Source organism: Apis florea, unplaced genomic scaffold (assembly GCF_048593485.1).
Source record: "Apis florea isolate Af1SG1 unplaced genomic scaffold, ASM4859348v1 contig_2492_pilon, whole genome shotgun sequence".
Lineage (NCBI taxonomy): Eukaryota > Metazoa > Arthropoda > Insecta > Hymenoptera > Apidae > Apis > Apis florea.
Genome location: NW_028256593.1, coordinates 4,608,528 through 4,628,597, shown reverse-complemented (window position 1 = coordinate 4,628,597; position 20,070 = coordinate 4,608,528). Strand labels below are relative to the sequence as shown.

General features: G+C 32.9%; 1 long non-coding RNA gene across 2 annotated transcripts in view; it reads right to left on the bottom strand.

Annotated features, from left to right (window-relative positions):
- Positions 1-14,991, bottom strand: part of LOC147657945 (uncharacterized) — a 72,675-nt gene extending 57,684 nt beyond the window's left edge. Inside the window, exon 1 of one of the 2 annotated variants that reach the window (XR_015291619.1) lies at positions 13,968-14,991. This is a non-coding gene — a long non-coding RNA (uncharacterized LOC147657945). The remainder of the gene's footprint in view (positions 1-13,967) is intronic. The other variant, XR_015291620.1, reaches the window with a different exon arrangement.
- Positions 14,992-20,070: the final 5,079 nt, after the last annotated feature.

The following is a 20,070-nucleotide window of genomic DNA, read 5'->3' as shown; positions in this document are numbered from 1 at the left end:
TTTCCTTTTTTACAAAATTTATGTACCGCATGGAGAACTTTCTAGCTTCGAATCGTAAGAATCGTAAAATTCCATCCATTTTTAACGTAATACGAGATAAGAACAGTAATAAGTAAGTTCAAAAGAAAAAGTCCAAAACGCAACGTATGATCTATCATTATAATAATCATATGATAAGAAAATAAATGGAATAGAAAAATCTAATTAAAAAAAATTGAATCGTAGGTAAAATTCGTTCGTTTCGCACCAACTCACGTCCCATCTAATCCCAAATTGATTGATTTCCGATCTCTTCGCCCAATCGCAACGACGATCGATCGAAATCTCCTTTTGTCGTGCGATTATGATCGATACAAGAATGAACGCGTTTCTGGCTTGCTTCCAGATACAATTCGTCTTGTCACCGATATTTACACCGTCGTTGCCCGGTTGTTCCACTCGCACGAACCAGAGTAAACCAAGTTTCGACGCGGGTGGACAATGATCGCTGACAACGACACGATGATCGCAATGCAACTTCGTTCGCCGCATTTGTCCGCCTTTATTTTTATTTTGCCGCCGCATTGCTGATCGAATGCTTATCGGTGTCCATTGTTCAACGACGATGAATTTTATTTAAGGATTCGAAAGAAAGCCGGGGATATTTTTCGATCCTTTATTTCGATGCTTTATCTTGGTCGCAATACGGCGTAAATAACGAACAGGTTATTTTGAGTATTCGTTTTTGTTTTCGGAAGAGAAAGGAACGTAGAAGAGAGTTAATTCCAGGAGAAGGAATTTTTCTTTGAAACGTGAAACGATTTCGTCGATTATTCTCCAAATTTTTCTTTGATAGAAAATTTTCGTACGAGGGATAAATGTATGGACGAGTTCTCCAACTTTTCAAATCCTAAGCTCGATTAATTTATATTTAATTTATATACCGACAATTTCTTCCCTTCGTTGAAATTTATTGCGAGAGAGAAGGAGGGAGGAGTTGTTTCGCTCGTTAAAAATAAACTTTCAACCTTTTTTTTTCCCCCTTATCTTTGCGTGGCAAAGGAAAATGTGAAAACGAAGAAAGCCATTTGTCTCTCTCGCTAATATTAAATTCCAAAGCCAAATAGAATCCAGAAATGAAGATAAAAAAAAATAGAATAAAGAAAGAAGAAAATAACAAATTTTCACTCTCATAATTGAAAAAACTTATCCCAGAACGAGTTTCTAATTTCTTCGCCATACCGAAAAAGTAAGTTAATTTAATCAATCGATTTTGGATCGGTGAAAAAAAATTTTTATCCAAACGCAAAATTTCCTTTTTAATTCAAAATAATACAAGATCATCATAACGCTCGACTTGAAAAGAATTAAAGAGATGATTGACGTTTAAAAAAAAATTTAAATAACTTTCACGAATCACGAATCATTCCGCAAGAATTGTTCATTCCATTCACAATTTTCACGAGTCGTTGCGATTCCATTTCTCCTCGTTTCTCGTTAAAAAAAAAAAATTCCCTTTATTTCTCTTCATCCTTTCTTCCTTCCTTTCGAATAAAAGTATTTACGGTTTTCCCGATCTATGTCTGTGTGTGATCGACACAACATGTCGATAACGTTTTTCGACGAAGATGCATGGAGCATGGAACGGTGGCCAAAGGTAAATAACATTTTACCACGACAGATACCGCGATCGATGCATCCTCAAAGAAAATCTCTCCCCTGGCACAACGGAGTTTAGCTCTTACCCCATTTTCTATCTCGCTGGACGGTTGTTATCGTTACATAAAACCGATCGACTTATTAGAAAATTGCTAGAGGAGTAGCAATTATGGATCGGCACAAGGGGATTATTCAACGAGCAAAATGAGCGTTATTCGGAAAATAAACTAGATATTTCGAATTATCGAAGAAATCGATCTTGATTAACAATTATTTGTGAATTCGGCGAAACGAATGGAGAGATAGATTAATTCTTTTCGATTAAAACGAAGCTTCAAATATCGTCAAATAAAATTACCTGGTTAATTATTTAACTGGAAGCTGATCGCAATATCGAAGAATCGATCAAATCCAATTTCCATCCATGAAAGAATTATAATTAATATTCACGGACGTTGAACAGCGGATTAATTAATTTTCTATCAAATCTTTCTATCTGTCGAGGCAAGCCTTCGTCAAAGATCGATGTTTCGATCGGGATAAGAATCAAATTCGAATCAGATTCGAAAGGAAGACTCGTAAATCCTCGTATATCGATGATTCACTTTTATTCCTCTTTCGATTCATCCATCTTCTTCTCTTTTTTTTTTTTTTTTTTTAGAGAGAAAAAAATAACAATTTCGATGGATACGTACACCCAGAGCGACGTGAAGAAATATCGGTATACGATAGTCGAAAACAATTCTATGGGCTATGGATATCGATTTCGACGCAGAAAATTCCATTACGAGGAGAATTACTCCATTAATTTCACACGAGCTGGAGAAAACGTTTAAAACACGATTAGTCGGGCGCTGGATTAGTAAGCCGGACCTCGTCGATCTTCTGGAGGAGATTGATTCGTTTCGAAATGAAACTTCGTCGCCCTCTACTTTTTGATTCCAATGGCAGATAGCCGAGATCGTTTCCGATAATTGAACGAGCATTTCTCCTTCCTTTCTTCTCCAAATTGAAATTTTCTAGGCAAAAAAGATCGCGATACGAACTTTGAAATCGTCAATTTCATCATTTTTTGGATTTCTTCGATCTTAACGCGGTTCACGAGCATTTTTATAATTTTAGAGAGCGCCAATCAAAAATTTGCTTCAAAGTATTCGAATTATCGTGAAAATTTATTGTTACAGCATCTCGTCAAACGTAAAATTTAAAAACCGATGTGCATTCTGTGTTCTCAGTTAACTCGTGAAAAACTCGTTTCTCTGGCTTTTAATATTCAATTTATTCTCGTTACTTTCTCCTAGTTACGCACTTATGAAAAATTCAAAAACATTACGAAACCTTTAATTATTATCAAAAAGACAAAGGAAAACAGAAATAAATATAAATTATCTAACAGCAGTAGCATATACACACAAAAAAAAAAAAATAAAATTAATCAAAAAACTAAGTTAGAACCTCGAAATCTATCGATGCAAGTGAAACTACATTAACATCTATAAAAAAAAGTTCATATATAATATTCTGAAAATTTTTTAACAGCGATAGCACGTACACCATAGGACAAAAATATAAAGTTAACTAAAAAGTTAGGTTAGGATTTTCTAACCTCGAAATCTATCGATACAAGTGAAACTACATTAACATCTATAAAAAAGTTCATTATTTTGAAAATTTATTATACCAAAATTGTAGAATTAACCAAAAAGTTAAGTTAAAACTTTCTATCTAACCTCAAAATCTATCGATGCAAGTGAAATTATGTTAACATCTATAAAAGACGTTGATATATAATATTATAAAACGAGGCATGTAATATAGCATGTAATAGCATAGACCAAAAATATAGAGTTAACCGAAAAGTTAGGTTAAGATTTTCTAACCTCGAAATCTATCGATGAAACTACGTTAACATCTATAAAAAAAAGTTGATATATAATATTCTGAAATGAGATAGCATGTACACCATAGACCAAAAATATAGAGTTAACCGAAAAGTTAGGTTAAGATTTTCTAACCTCGAAATCTATCGATGAAACTACGTCAACATCTATGAAAAAAAAAAAGTTGATATAAAATGAATTCTAAAGATTTATTAAATTCGAAATAATTCCAAATCTTTTATTCCCTTCGTACACGCAAGAATCAAGTTTCGAGCGAAATGGATGAAATTAAACAGATTGTATCGGGACAAGAAGAATCTCATTTCCGCGTGTCTGGAATACGAGACGTCCTTGTTATCCCCGCGTTAAAAGAAGAAAAGAGGAAGGTTTTCACGATCGTTTCGAACGAAGCCTCTCTTTTAACGAGAGGGCGCAATCATAGGAACTGTCCAGTCGGTGGAAATCCGAGGCACGGTCTATCGGGTAAATCATTAAAATCCTTTTGCGGAGTGGCTCGCGAGCAGATCTAGCCACGAGCTAAAAGGATGAACCTCTGTGGTTGTTCGCCATTCAATTTCCTTGCACCTTCTTCTTTGTTTGCACTTTCTGGAAGACGATTGCACGCCAACGGCAGAGGGACGCTTCTCTTTCTCCGTTTACACGGAGAATAAATTAAATCCTCGTCCAATACTTTATTATTTGTTACACGTACGAGGGTTTAATTGAAAAAAAAAATAAAAAAAAAAGTTGTGTTTATAAGTTTGTTAAATAAAATTTATTTACGTATAATTAATTCGCCAGTTAAAGATATCTAGGGTAAGGTAGACGTGATGAAGGTTAGGTGTTGACGCAAATTTATACGATGAAAAATTATTTGTCGCGAGTTTTAAAGTATTGAAAATCGGTAATGTAAATATCCCTTTTGCGATTGGTAATCGCTTCTACTATTTTTGGATCTCTTTTGAATCTCTTTCAAAGCGATTATATTACACCACTCGATAGTCAAAATTGATAAGTTGAATTGAAAAGCATGGCCAGGACGAGTGTCTACCACGAAAATGTTATTTCATCTATTCTTAAGCAAGTAAGTGCCTTCTTTGAACGTACGCGGAGGCAAAATTATTAAGAAATTGTGCGTCATATCTAAGATAACCAGGCTAGGAATTTATGCAAATTATCGCATTCCGCGCACTATTTGCGTATTCGTTTTTCGATCAAACGTTCCCGATAAAACGCACAGAGTATGATAATCTACTTATTTCGACAATTTTCTTTTTCATCCTAAACGTTTAAATTTACTTGAATTCTGATACAAAGATAGGCACAAATATTAGCGAAGTAGGAATAGGTAGGAAAATTTTTGATACTCGAGACCGATATTATTGGATCGTTAATGAAACAGAGCGGAATATTTATAGAGTTCCAAAATTATTCGATCAACCAAGTGTCTGCCAAGTGGAAGAATATTCGCGGAAATTAGTTTTAAACGACGAGGATCGTTTGTCATCAACTAGTGAAGCCACGTTTAAAACGTCGTGTCACGGCCTTCACCGTTAAAATTCTGCATTCTTTCCGTGTAAACATAGTTCAGTGCACATGTGGCACAAGCCGTAATAATAATCAAAATTTTGCACGCTTTTCAAACGTTCTAAATAACTGTTGGGACGGTATTTTTGTAACTGTTAAACTACTCCATTAACCAAATAATATTACAATATTCGCTTTTAATATTCATTGTTCAACGAAATTGAAAAAAAAAAAAAAAAGGATCATCGTCTCACCGATTCGAAATTAAACCGTAATTTAATCCAGAATTCGAAACGAACTGAAGTTCCAATTCTGTCTGTTCAATTCGATTTTACCTGACTAGAATTACAAGAATGAACTAATAATTCAAGATTCAAAGAATCTTTCGCGGAATATAATTGATACGTAATCTGTGAATAGCTGAATAGTCGAAATTTCATTTTCTTAATTTTCACTCTCGTCGCATACGGTTTTGAGGCGCATTTTCATTGTTTTTCACGGAGGCACGTCGATGCGTGGCGAAAAGTTAGCGTTTTGGTGCAACGCCAATCCCGGAATTCGCCACGTTTCACGAATCTTCTTAACGAACACGTGTTGCCGATCGAAATTATCCATCGATAAAAAGATATAATTTAAAACAAATAAATAAATAACGAATTGTTTGGATCGCGTCTCAGAGTTGGACTCCAATTCGTTTATCGAAAATTACGAGCTGTTCGTCGGTCAACGACGAATCGGATAAGATGATTCAGACTCATCGATTGTGATGAAAAAAGAAACAAATATTGCGCGCGAAGGAATTAGTAAGTCAGCGGAAGGTTTTTAATCGCGCAAGTTTTAAAAGAACTTCTCTTCACCAGGGGTAGAATTTGAATCCCAAATCCGCCGTTTTTAACTTCATTTTCATCGAATTTTAAACGAGCCTCCTCCGCCGGAAACTTGCTAATTTTCCTGACGCTTCGCCGATCGGCGCTGTTGGAAAATTTCTTTCTTTCATTACCAGTTTATTCCTAACAATGCAATTGTTGAATAATAATGATAAACTGAGTTGAAATTCGTGTTGTGCGAGTATCGTTTAAATAGAATGGAATGGATAGCGAACGACAACAATAGAGAGTTTTTAGAATTTTAGAATTCGTAAAATATATCGTAGAAATAAATAATATAAAATTATAAAAATATCGTGTAATTGTTCGATGTATTGAAGTTAGAAGACTGGACTCCGTCTCTGTCACACATTCTCTGCCCTCTTCTAAAAGAAACTTAATTGCATTCCGTTCCTCCTAATTTTTTTATCCGATTGATTTTTTACATATGTATAATTTTCTAATAAAATTTTAATATTTACTTCATAAAAATTCATATAGCAATATAGTTTTTGCTCAAAAAATTCTCAATTCATATTTTTCCTATCCTACTTGCTTCTGAAAGAAACTCAAAATTGCTGGTAATTTAAAGAAGAGGAAAATAAAAATTTTCGTTCGAAAGTATCTCGCGCAAACAAATGCTCGACAAAACACGTATTCGAACAGTTTAAAATTGATTAACCGGGATCGAAAAGCAAGAAAACTTTCCCGCCCGCCAACCCGTTCCAAACTTTCGAATCTGAGATCTCGAGTATCGTCTGCCACGTGCCACGTAATGCAGTTAACGTGGCGCAGACATTTAATCCTATTAAGCCGTAACGTAAACCGAAAGAAGACGACTCTCGGAGGGGGAGACACCCTTCTTCGTCCACGTCTCTCGATTCTCCCTCGACCAAGCATTGTGTGTGTGTGTGTGTGTGTGCATGTGTGTGTACTCAGTGTGACAGACTTTCGTGATTGCCGCTCGTTGTGTGTTTAACAGGTGTGTTGCCTCGTGTGTACAGGTGATGCCATACCGGTAATTATGCCATCTAACTATTCGTCGAAAAAAAAAGGAAAGAGTAACACGCTGCACTTCGAAAGCATCGAATTGAGCTTTTGTAAGATTAACAAAAAAAAAAAAAAAGGAAGGGATTTGATTTAGAATTTTTCTTCTCAACTTTTTCGAGGAGATATTTTGTTTCGAGCTTAAATTAAAAGAAAAGATCTTGAATCTTTGGAATATTCCACGGTGGATGGAATGGAATACATTTCTTTTCTCTCTCTTTCTCTCTTATAACTCGATTCTTTTGCTACCTTCTCCTCTTGTAAATATAGATGCGCGTTATAGGAGTGAACGAACTCCTTGAACGAACAGGCAACAAGGTGATCGAACTTGGACCGTTTAATATGAACGACGAGTGTTTCGGGTGGTACAAGATCCGAGTTATTCGTATAACTGACGTTCGATTTCGATTGAATGAATTCTTAGAAATCCACGCAGAGCGCTGTTAATCGTGTTTCGATCGCGTATTAACTTTTAAAATCAAGGAATTTAATTTAACGACGTATTTAAACTGGCAAATTATACGTATATTTCAAATTTTTTGAACAATTTGATCGAGTTAGTCGCGTTTTTTTTTTTTTTTTTGCAGAATTCGTATTTCTTTGAGAGAAAATAATTTTTCCAATCTTCCAGATCTTATTTATTTATTTATTTCGAACTTTTGCACGGGAAAACATTACAAGGTATATTCAATATTAAAATTTTATCTCTCTTACCGTAAGTTTAATTTATCTACTCTAAAATAAGATTATACTAAGCGGATGTTTAAGATACTTTTAATATCCTCTCCTCTCGTTTAATTTGGAACGAGCTAACGGTTCATTAAAATCACCTGATATTTTAATGTATATTCTTTTTCTTTTTTTAAATAATAAAATATTCTATTCATCAATTATTAAGATAATTAAGATTTACAAGATATTTTGTAAAGTTGAAAAATTTATGAAGCAAGAAAAATATCGTACTATAAATATATTTCAATCACGAATAAAGATAAGATTTATTTCTATGAAAAATAATATAATATAAAGAAATAAATATGTTAAAAAATTAATCGATCGTTTTTTTTTTTTCGAATTATTGAAACGAAGAATAAATTTCAGAGAAGTATCTCATCTCATTGTTTAGCAAATTGTTTTAATAAATTAAATTATTCGTAATTACATTTTTGCAAAGCATAATTAAATCCTTTAAATGAACACGAAGCTAAACAATTTCAACAGCTATATCAATATAAAAAAAAAATAAATAAATAAAAAAATCCTTTGAACAAACGATGCGCAGAAGCTATTACTAATTTCTTTCCTTTTCCTTTTTTTGTCAAATACAATTTTCGAAATAATTTTTGTAAATGAATAACGTCTATCAATTTATCCACTATTTACCTGTCCCCCTATTCCTGTTCCCAAAGGTAAAGAAAATATCGAAAATAAGGGATCGAGAGTAACGACAGCTTTGAAGGCCATTTTACGAAACCATTTTCAAAATTGTTTTGAAATAATAGATAAGACATTGGCGTCGATGTACAAGCTCCCAAGAGTAATACCTCGAAAGTAAGCAACGGCCATATTGATACTCGATAGTGACACGACACGAGACGAGGATACACGACGCGGGTGTAAAGAGGAGTTTTAGGTTAGGATTGATCGACTCGGTGAAAGATGAGAAAATACACGAACGAGTGGAAACAGTTACGTGACTTGATATGCGTGCAATGATTATGCGTATCAATGATATTCTTCGTGATGCCGAATTTATCGGTGTGTGACTTCACGCAACTATCGTCACGGTATCGAAACGTGTCTTCTGTAATAAATTTGCGCGGTATGCATGATCAAGGAAGGAATTAAATATTCGCACAACGTTCTTTGAAAAAATATTTCGATTAACTTCAATGATGGCAATAATTGGCAAGATATTGATAATTATTTATCGTTTATCGTTTCAATTCCTGAGATATTCGCAAGAATAGTGTAATAAATTCTTCTAATTAATTGGTTGCTCACGATAGAGGCGATAAATTAATCCAAATCTTATTTTTTGTTTATAGCATCTGTAAATAATGATCGAGTTTTTAAAAATTTTTAAAAATTTCTATAATCCAATTTAACCTAATCGAAATCAGAGAGGAGGATTTTTGCGAATAACTGTCGAGATATTAATTAACGAAATTGGAAAGGAAAATTCCGTTTTTACAATTTTATTTAAAGATTTATTTGGACAGTGATATAAATATATTTTTATGGATGTCAGAGAGGAGGATATTTTTGTGAATAATTACCGAGATGTTAATTAACGAAATTGGGAAGGAAAATTCCGTTTCTACAAATTTTACTTGAAGATTTTTATTTGGACAACGATACGTTTTGATTGATGTTGCGAATCTAATTGTTTTGACGTTTTTTAACGTGAAATTTCCTGGGAAACTTTCACGATTTACCGTTCATGTTTAATTATACAACGCGTTTATTATGGATCGACGAGATACTCATAGCTGTCTGCGCTTGTAGCAAGTAGTGGCGTTAATTAAACGTTTTGACGGGGAAACCAGCGGATATCAACGCGCTGCAATATTGGTAAATGTAATTTGGTAGGTTGCAAGTTTGCACGGGACTATCAGAAATTATTAAGCGAGTCATCCTAATTGCTTTCGTGTCCTAGCGAAGGGTATCGCTCTCCCATTTTGTTTAACTTCGCCTTGGATTCTGTTCTGCTCTGTGTTACGTTACATTTGACTAACTAAGATTTTGGAAAGATTTTTATCGTTTCAAAGATTCTTCGTTAAACGAATGTTTTTCTGGCAGAGCTTCTAACGTATAATCATTTTTGAAATAGTCTGTAATTCAGGATGAGATATTTATTTTATTAGATTTGTCTGTCATTTTGTTTAATTTCATTTGAATTCTATTCTGGTCTACGTTATACTACATTAAATTAATCACTCTAAAATTTTGGAAAGATTTTTATCATTTCAAAGATTCTTTGATTCTTTTATGCTTCTGACAAGATCACGAATAATCATTTTTGAAATAGTCTATAATTCAGGATGAGATATTTATTTTATTAGATTTGTCTGTCATTTTGTTTAATTTCATTTGAATTCTATTCTGGTCTATATTATTACACTACATTAAATTAACAAGATCTTGGAAAGATTTTCACCATTTCAAAGATTTCTTGTTAAAGTTTTAATATTTTTGGTAAGATCATGAATAATCATTTCTCAAATAATTATCTACAATTCAAAATTAGAGATATTTTTTTTCAGATTTGTCTGTCATTTTGTTTAATTTCATTTGAATTCTATTCTAGTCTACATTAAATTAACCACTCTAAAATTTTGGAAAGATTTTTACCATTTCAAAAATTTTTTGATTCTTTTATACTTCTGACAAATTATTTCTGAAATAGTCTATAATTCAGGATAAGATATTTCACTGCATTCGTGCTTGTCATTTTGTTTAATTTTAATTGTATCCTTTATGTTATATTAAATTATTAAACTACCCATTCTAAAATTTTTACCATTTCAAAGATTTTTTGTTAAAGTTTTAATGTTTCTGATACGAATAATAATCATTTCAGAAACAGTCTATAATTCAGGATGAGATATTTATTTTACTGCATTCGTATCTGTCATTTTGTTTAATTTTAATCGGATCTGCTTTATATTACATTAAACTAACCATTCTGAGATTTAGGAAAGATTTAAGAGATTCTTTGTTAAACTTTTAAGGTTTGTTTCTGGCGAGTAATCATTTCTTGGAAATTGGAGAGGTGAGATATTTTAAAGATAAATAAAAGATCGGAAACGTAGTTTCTGGGAAATCGTCCTATTTCGTGGAAATTTGCGCAAACGAAAAAATTTGCTCCCCCCGGATAAGTAGATCGAGAACTTTTCCTAGCAAAGTTTTCAGAATCAAAACTTTCCGCTAGCTCTTCTCGAAGAAGAAGAAAAAAGTCGAATACTTTTCGCCCAAGTTGAAAGCATAGATTTCTCCGATATTCCCGCCATTTCTCCTTCTAACCTTTCTTGTCCATCAAACGGATAATTTATACCTTAAAAGCTTTTCGAAAATCTTTCGAAATTATTGATTCCTTTCTCTCTCTCTTCTTTTTTTTATCGTCGCTTCCTCCGATTAAATATTCGCATAATACGTTCTTTGAAAAAATATTTCGATTAACTTCAACGATGGTAATTGGCAAGATATCTTTCGATTCAATTAATCGAAAATTCTATCAACATGGAATAATGATTACTCGAGTATGAATTTCATCATCGATCACGTATATATTTTTTTCGAAAACTTATTCGAAAATTTCTATCTTTTTCTTTCTTTTCTTTCTCCGATAAATACGAAGTTTAAAAATGTTATAAATATAATAATTCTACGCGTGTTTTATATTACGATCATACCTCATATTGGTCAATGTCAACACGGATTGCTGAATCACTCGATTGATTTATTGGAAAATTTACGATCGTTTCTTCCTACGTGACCTGCGATCATCGATAAAGAAAACACGTTGTTCCAAATTACGTAATTAATGGACAATAATTTATCGTGTCTAACCGCCGATGGTAATTCTCGTTTTTTTTTTTTTTTTCTTGCGGAATCGATCGAAGGGACGAGTAAAATTCCTAGGAATTTCTCAAGAATGAACGAGGTATTTCCAGTCGCGTGTCAGATAGCTCGTTAAACGATCGCGTGTCTATAAAATGATGTATATTTCTATAAATGATATAATTATGTATCGGACGATGAATGCACGACGTCAATTATCGAATCGTGAGAAATGTTCGAGGCGTTAGAATCACGTGTTTCTCATTATGGATTGACTGTTGTCCCCGTTGAATGAAAACGAAAAAGAAACGTTAACGGCGGCGACGTGGTCGATGGTTACAGGCTGTGTAACATCTGGTTATATCTTTACGATCTAATATTTCGCCCAAGACGAAATTGGTAAATATTAGAATTGGAATAATTGCAAGAGAAAATAAAAAAAAAATAATTTTGAATTTGAAAATATTTTTTTCTAATGAAGTTTCATTTTATCTTGACATATAACACATTTCCACTTTTCGATCGATCCAAATCGAATTTGAAATTGTTTCTGCATTGTTAAGAATCGAAAATGATAAAAATAAATATTCCTAAGAGAAATGGAATTTAATGTTATTTTATTCGTACGTGTATCTTTATATCCACTTGTAAACGTATTCAATTTTATTTTGTTTCAAATGACAACGATAACAAAACGTTTGAATTTTGCAAACACAATTTTTCAAAGATCGAAGACAATTTATATTTTGCAAGTAATCGATGAAATATATCGTTAAGTCGTGTATGGATTTTCGAGAAAAGATTTTATATCGGATTGAATCGGACTTGACATGAACGTGTAAAATTTGTTTTCTTTTCCCCGACAGATCCGAGGAATTTGAAATATTTTTATATCAATACTCTGCTCTCGAAATAACCAAATCATATTACGAAAATGAAAACAAAAAAATTTCCTTAGATCGAAGTCGATAATACCAAAAAGATTCCTCGATTCGAGAAAAAGCTACAAGTTCTTATGCTAGAATATCTTATATTAAAAATAAGAGATTTCTTCGAATAAATTTGAAGAATTCTAATAAAAATATCCTAATAAATTCATATCAATTTTTTGCTCTTGTACTTAAATACATTAAAAAGATTAAAAATATATAATAATTTCATCATATTGAAAATAAATTTTGAATTACTAGAATTTTTAAAAACATTAAACACTAAATTAATTAATAGAAAAATATTTTAGAAAGAAAAAATGTATAAAGTAAAAATGATAATTTTTCCGCCAAGACGAATTTCTCTATTTTCTATGAATTTCTCTATTTAAAACAAAGGATCGTAATCGTATTTTTTTTCTTTTTTTTTCGGTCATCGCTGAATTGATCAATTGTATAAAATATCGAAGGGATAATGGTACTGTTCTTTATTTCGTTACATTCTTATTTACTTTTCTATTATTTTTCTGGTTTTTTTCTTTTTTTTTTTTTTTTTTTTTTGCATGGATGAAAAGAACTTTAAAGTATATTCCATGCAATTTCTACGAACGTTTTACGCTTTACAAAGGAAATAATTCCTAGTGAAAAAAAGCTATAGTTTTTGAAACGAATAGGATCACTGTTATGCTGTGTACCATTGTTTTTATTGAATTTATAATATTTCTCACCACTTTGGTTAGAAAAGAAATATCGAGTAATGGACAGAGATATTTTTAAATTGAAAAAAAAATGCTATAAATAAAATTTAGAAAAATAAAAACTTTGAAATCAAGTGATTGATAAAGTTCGAAGACGCTTCGATAAATCTGGTAATTTTATACTATAAGTTTCCATCGGAGAAAATGAATTAAATGAAAAGTTTAAAATCAGAGGGAATATCTTTTATTAACAAGAAAGTGCACTACGCTCGAGTTTCCTTTAAAAGATTAAATTAATATATAAAATATGGAATACGAAAATCAATTGGAAATGAAATAATAAGTATGAAAAAGTAAATGAAAATATATGTTTTACAAAAGCTGAAAGAAAATAATATGAAAAATGATGTAATTCTATATATAACATTATGATTACATTGCTATATTTCAATTAAAATTATAAACATATAAGTATAATTATTTTAATTGCAAAAAGTAATAAAAATTTTTGATAAAAAAAATTGCATTACTAATAAATGAAAATAACATAATTAATTTGATATTTTGACATACGATAATTATATGCGATAATTGTATATAATCGAGAATATGCAACATAACCTAGATTTTTTACGATTGACCTATACTACTTAATACCTGAATCAAACTTGATTTACATTTATTTAACAACAATTCTATCTTATCATTAGTATTATTGCAATTATTTACAAAATCATATCATATACATATATATTATTCCAATCAAATCATAAGCAATTGAAAACATGAATTATTTATATAATTATTATACAATCTCACCTTGTCGTTCATTTCCACCATTCATTCGTCACTCATTTTTTACCATTCATCCCCAATCCATTTGTCTATTACATCCACGATACACATCACACAAAAACAATAAATCAACTTGTTTAAATACCGCGAAGAAACGATAAAGAAATATGTAGAAGGATTAAACCGAAGCGTGCCCGGTAAATTAAAAGAGTTCGACGCGTGATGCTTCGACTCGTGCGCTTTCGTACTTACTCGGGCAGGATCGGCCAGGGCCGAGCGAGCCAGCAGCGCCGCAGCGCGGGTAGTTTTCGTGCCTCCTTGCTCGGGCCGTTCGTCGTTTGGATCGCATGTTTGTGTGGTTGTGTATCGGTGGTGGGCAAATTCGCGCGAAAAGCACGCGCTTGAAAGGACGTGTTGTGTTTTCATTCATCTACCACTAGTCATTCGCGCGATTATCACGGCGGTGAGTGGCGAAAATCGGCTCGGCGATACGTCGCGTTTCCTCGTCGTTCTCTTACTCTCTTTCTCTGTCTCTCTCTGCGCGCCTCCCGTCGGCCGAGTCAGTCAGTCAGTCGCGTACAGTTGATGCGCGTGTCGTGTCCTGCGCTCGAAAGTCGTTCGCTAGTCGCGCGTGTCAAAGAAACGAAGCTAGTCAGTTAGAGTGAATCGAATTTGTAGCTTCGTTGCTCGAATCGCGGCGTACGTTCGAATTTTTCGCGTTTTTAATCCACCTTTTCTGATGATTCGTGTGGTGATTAGAGTCCAGTTATAATCGGAATCCCACCGCTGTTCTTGTGCGTAGTGCGTATTTGAGTGTGTGTGTGTGTGTCCTATTTCTAACGCCGCGTGTGTGTGACACACCGGCGAACGCGCGTCTAATTAGGAGAGAAGAAAATCGGAGGACGAACAGATCACGTGAGTGTGAAAATTACGTTTCTATTTGACTTTGTATACGCCGCAGGCGAGACACTTTTGTTTTCAAAGCTACTACGGTGGAATGAGCATGTATCTCGTGGCTTTTACGTCTGTATCACGCGTTCGTATTTTTTTTTTTTTTTCATCCTCATTCTCTCGGCTTTGTTGACCGATAGAAGCGCGAAACGTAGCACTTTTTTCTGACACGGCAAATAGGAGGAAAGGGAAACGAAATATATATACTACGCGTTATATTCGTTTGCTCCGAAAAAAGGGGAATGATAACTCATACAGTTGCGCAACTTTCCCACGATCTGTCACTTGTGGTATCTTTACAACAAGTGTCAATATTATACTTTATGATCACAAAGTTATTGTTAATTAGAAAACGATTCGATAAAATATGCGTATTAATTTAATTCATAAATTAAGAAATTATTTATGATATGAAAATTTCACACTATTTTGTATAATTTGGTAAATGTAAATGGTGTATTGTCACTCTCGCGAGTCATTTTTCCTTTCCTCCATATTGTTCGCAAGGGTTGCTGGGTAAATAATTGCAAATCGCTATATTCAGCAAGTGTCTCGTGTGCGTGTCTCTTATCTTTCAATCTTCGAAATCATAGACAATAATTATATCGTTGTTATTTATCGTTTGAAATATATAGTATATATATATATATATATGAATCTATAAGTATACTTAGAATAACAATATCAATGCTGTGAGTCACGTAATCGCAAAATTTCAACAATTACTGCATAATCATATGAACGTGAAAGAAACCGGAAGTAGTATATATTGAATAATACAAATATGTAAAGTGATGACAAGGTAAATCTTTTATGTCGATCTTTATGAATCTACTCTTATGAATGTAATGCCTCTTTAGCTTGCGTGTATAATAATATTTCAAACAAAGTGAGAGAATAGTGAATAAAATTTTTTATAATGTTACCTCGAATCGTTATAATCGCGCAATACCTACGAAGAAAACAAATTTGCAAAGATAAAAAAAAGTAGCCTCGTAATATTTTGTAATGAGATGAATAATTCATTTTTCAAAAACTCTATGTTGGGAATTCTTCTGTACATATATTACAGTATTAACAAGTTGTACGTTACAATAATAATTTCGCATCAGAGATAGAAATATATTTATATGTTTTAAATGTTTCTACGATACGTATATAACATATAATATAAGCCTCTTTTCCTTCGTCGATTTCTTTCCTCCAACAAATGTGATATTCGTTTAATTCTTACAACAGTATGTACGTTCTGAAACTAAGTGAGAATAATTAGTTATTAGCCCCGTTCATTCGTTGGAATTATTTGACGTAGCGAGACTTTTCCGCTGTGCAAAGATCAGGACGAGATTGTTCGATGTTATAAAGAAGAGAGTTCTCCTCTCGCGGAAGTCTTATCCGTGCTTCCGGTTCCGCTTCGTTTGAAAATCTTATGTTCCATTTTCGCGCGAAATTTTACTATCAATTTTTTTCAAAACGTAAATAAAACATTCGGTTTTTCCCCCGGTCATTTATTAAATCGATTAGAGAACGGTGTAATTTTATCGCGTGTTATGTATTTTTATAGTAACAATTATCGATCGGTAATTTTTATTATACAAAGCAAGGTATAAACTTCTCAGGACGATATATAACTTGCTTCATTATGCGTGTGTATGTATATTTAAACTCTTTATAACGATAACTTTTTTCACGTATTAAAATTTTTTTATCAGAAAATAATTGAATACAAATTTCCCGTATTTGTTCTTCCAACTTTAGTCTCACATTGAAATGGAATTTTTCGAGATAAAGAAAAAGTTCGAATCTCGTTGCATGCAAATTGGATAACGACATGATTAATTACATAGGATAAACAACATACATATATAAATTACACTTATTCGCAATGGATTTAACATTTCTCAGATTCAAATTAATCAAAATCGGTTCAAAATTTTATTCACGCGCGTGAACATAACCTATTTCGCATCATTGTTTCCTAACCTAACGTAGTTATTATTAATATTAAAATATAATCCGCGGCCAAAATTATGCGAATATTCCCGAATTTTGCTTTTCGATGAAGCTGATTGCATTTGAAACGATGCTGTAACGCGCAAATCCATCGAAACATGCCAATCGCAGAAACTCCGCGGATCGAAACGTGGAATTCGTTAAAATATTTGCCAACCAACTTGTGTGCAAACGTTAATGCGATTTGTACAGATTCGTCCGCACGCATGAATTATAATTCAGAAATATTTTTCCACGGTTTCACCGTCGATGCCAGATCAGATAAACGTTGAACAATCTCGATATTACGGGAAAAGAAAAAAATTCTCCAATTGGAGAATTCGGATTCGACGGTTTATCTCGGGCGCGGGTTGTAATTTTCGTCGTCGAAAAGTTCGAAAGCGGGTCCCGTTATTTTTAGCGGAAACTTGGGCTCGTTACGCGGCCCCAGAATCAAACGAAATTCGTTTCCTTCTTCCGAATATCTGTTCTACTTGCTCAAATTTTAACGAGTTGTCTCGGCGCTGATGAACTGTGGCGTTGAAAATAGCCTTCTTCTTTTGCTCCTTTTTTTTTCTTTTGTCTCCTCTTAAAATTGATACACGGTGTTTCATGCAGGTGAATTTTCGCAGTGTCATCTTGGTCGGGGTTCTTGTTCGAAACAATTTTGGAAGTAATTTTCCGATCCTCTTACTCTTCGATTCATTAATGTCGTCGGGGCGTTTTTTAGTTGAGAAGCTTCTGACTGGTGGAAAAAAAGTAATTGCACGTTAGAAGAGGTATAGGACACGACGGAGCCATAGTCACTCCTCAAGTGAATTACTTAATTAGATTTCACGTTTTTCTAGAGATACCATCCTGTAAACTGAAAATTGGCGAGGTTGCAGCATGTTTCGCAATATGAATGCTTATTTCTTTCGAAGATGTCGAAGCCCTTCTTCCCATCCAATCAACAGTTGTGTCCAATTCTGTTTTCAAAGAGGTATAATTTATTCGAATAGGAATATCATAATTTGCAAATTTATCATTTGGAAATCGATATGGTTTTTAAGAGGTAAACGTTTATTTTGTGTATTGTAATCAATATTGCTGTATAACATTTTTGTTCTGCTCGATTCGCAGAAGTCATATCGATTCCATTTTTCTTTTTTTTTTTTTTTCTTATTTAGTTTATTTCAATATTCAATATTTCGAAGATAAGTGTTTCGAAAAGAAGTGAGAAGTGTGTGTTTCAATTAGAAAAAAAAAAAAAAGAATGTAGATGTTTCATATTTGCATCCAGAAGTTCATATTTCTAGATACTACGCATTTCTTCCACGTGAAAACATTGGAAAACGCAATCTCTATAGCAACGTACTTTACGACCACATCTTGAAATAATGTATGAAGTAAGACTCGAAATTGATGAATTCTAAGAACAATTTTCATTTTCATCGCCTTCTCCATCTCTTTTCTCTCGTCGCTCGATTTTTTAAATTTTCAAAGACTTTCAAACCGTAAGTCTGCCATCACAGATGCCACACACTATCTTCTTTTTTTTTTTGTTTCGATATTCAATATTTCAAAAATGTATACAAAAAAATCAGAAGTATATATTTCAATTAGAAGAAAAGAGTGTATTTATATCTTTATAATATATCGTCTGGTGTAGATGTTTCATACTTGCATCCAAGATTCATCTAAAATTTCTCTAAATCTGATACTTCTTTGTCCAAGGAGTTTAAAGTTTTATCATTCATCTCCTTAGCTAGGACCAATAATAAATACAAAAAAATGAGAAGTATATATATTTCAATTAGGAGTGTATTTATATCTTTATAAGATCACCTGGTGTAGATGTTTCCAAGATTCATCTAAAATTTCTCTAAATCTGATACTTCTTTGTCCAAGGAGTTTAAAGTTTTATCATTCATCTCCTTAGCTAGGACCAATAATAAATACAAAAAAATGAAAAGTGTATATATTTCAATTAGAAAAATAGAATGTATTTATATCTTTATAAGATCACCTGATATAGATGTTTCATACTTGTATCCAAGTTACAAGATTCATCTAAAATTTTTTTAAACTTCATCCAAGGAGTTTAAAATTTTATCATTCATCTCCTTAGCCAGAATGAAGGAAAAAATTAGATTGTCTTTTAATCTGTGCAACATTTTCTAATTTCAATATTTCAAAAATGTATACAAGAAAATGAGAAGTATATATTTCAATTAGGAAAAAAGGATATACGTGCATCTTATATCTTTATAAGATCATCTGATGTAGATGTTTCATACTTGCATCCAACTAACAAGATTCGTCTAAAATTTCTCTAAATCTGATGCTTCCAAGGAGTTTAAAGTTTTATCATTCATCTTCTTAGCTTCTTAGGATGAAGAGAAAAATCAGACTTTCCCTTAATCTGTGCAAAGTTTTCTAATTTTACTTGATAGTGAGGAGAGAATGCAACATGTGTCGGAAATCGAGAGGATAGAAATATTTAGGGGAATTTGGAAGTGGGACGCGTCCCCTCGAGAACAATTCCTCCCACGTTGGATCGAGGAGGAAGTCGCGTCCACGGAATTACGTAAGCTATCGTTGGCCACTTCGAATTAGAAAAAAAATGCGAGTTCGTGACTCCTGTTAGCAAGTTGGCGATCGATTCGTTACGCAATCGAGAGCAGACTGTGTTCGTTTTTTTTTTTTTTTTTTTCCTTTTTTTCTGCTCCCTCGAGTTTCCTTCTTGCTTGGATTCTTGGTTAACTTCACTTCGCACTTGGCACTTTCGGTTTATTTTTCGATTAAAATGAATTAGAAAGTTTATTATCGAAATGTCCACCACGTTCGTTTCCAAGACTAATGGCCGGATTCTTCGTTTTCTACTATTTTAGAGAAGAGAATGGAAGTTTGAAAGAAGTTTTGGAAGACGATTTTCAAGTGTTTCAGGATTTATATTCGATCCAGGTTAAAAGTATATACGTTCATGATATTAAGATAGTTCAAGCTTTATTAACACCAGTGCAGATAATGATTCAAACAATAATTTGCCTGTCGAATTACTCCAAATAATCTCATCGAGCGAAGGAAAGCGAGTCACCATAAATTCCAACGTTTCGCGAGAATTATATGATAAATTTCTCAGTTGAAAGAGAGCATGCCAAATTTACAGCAGTCACGTTGTAACTCTCGGTCGCTTTAACCT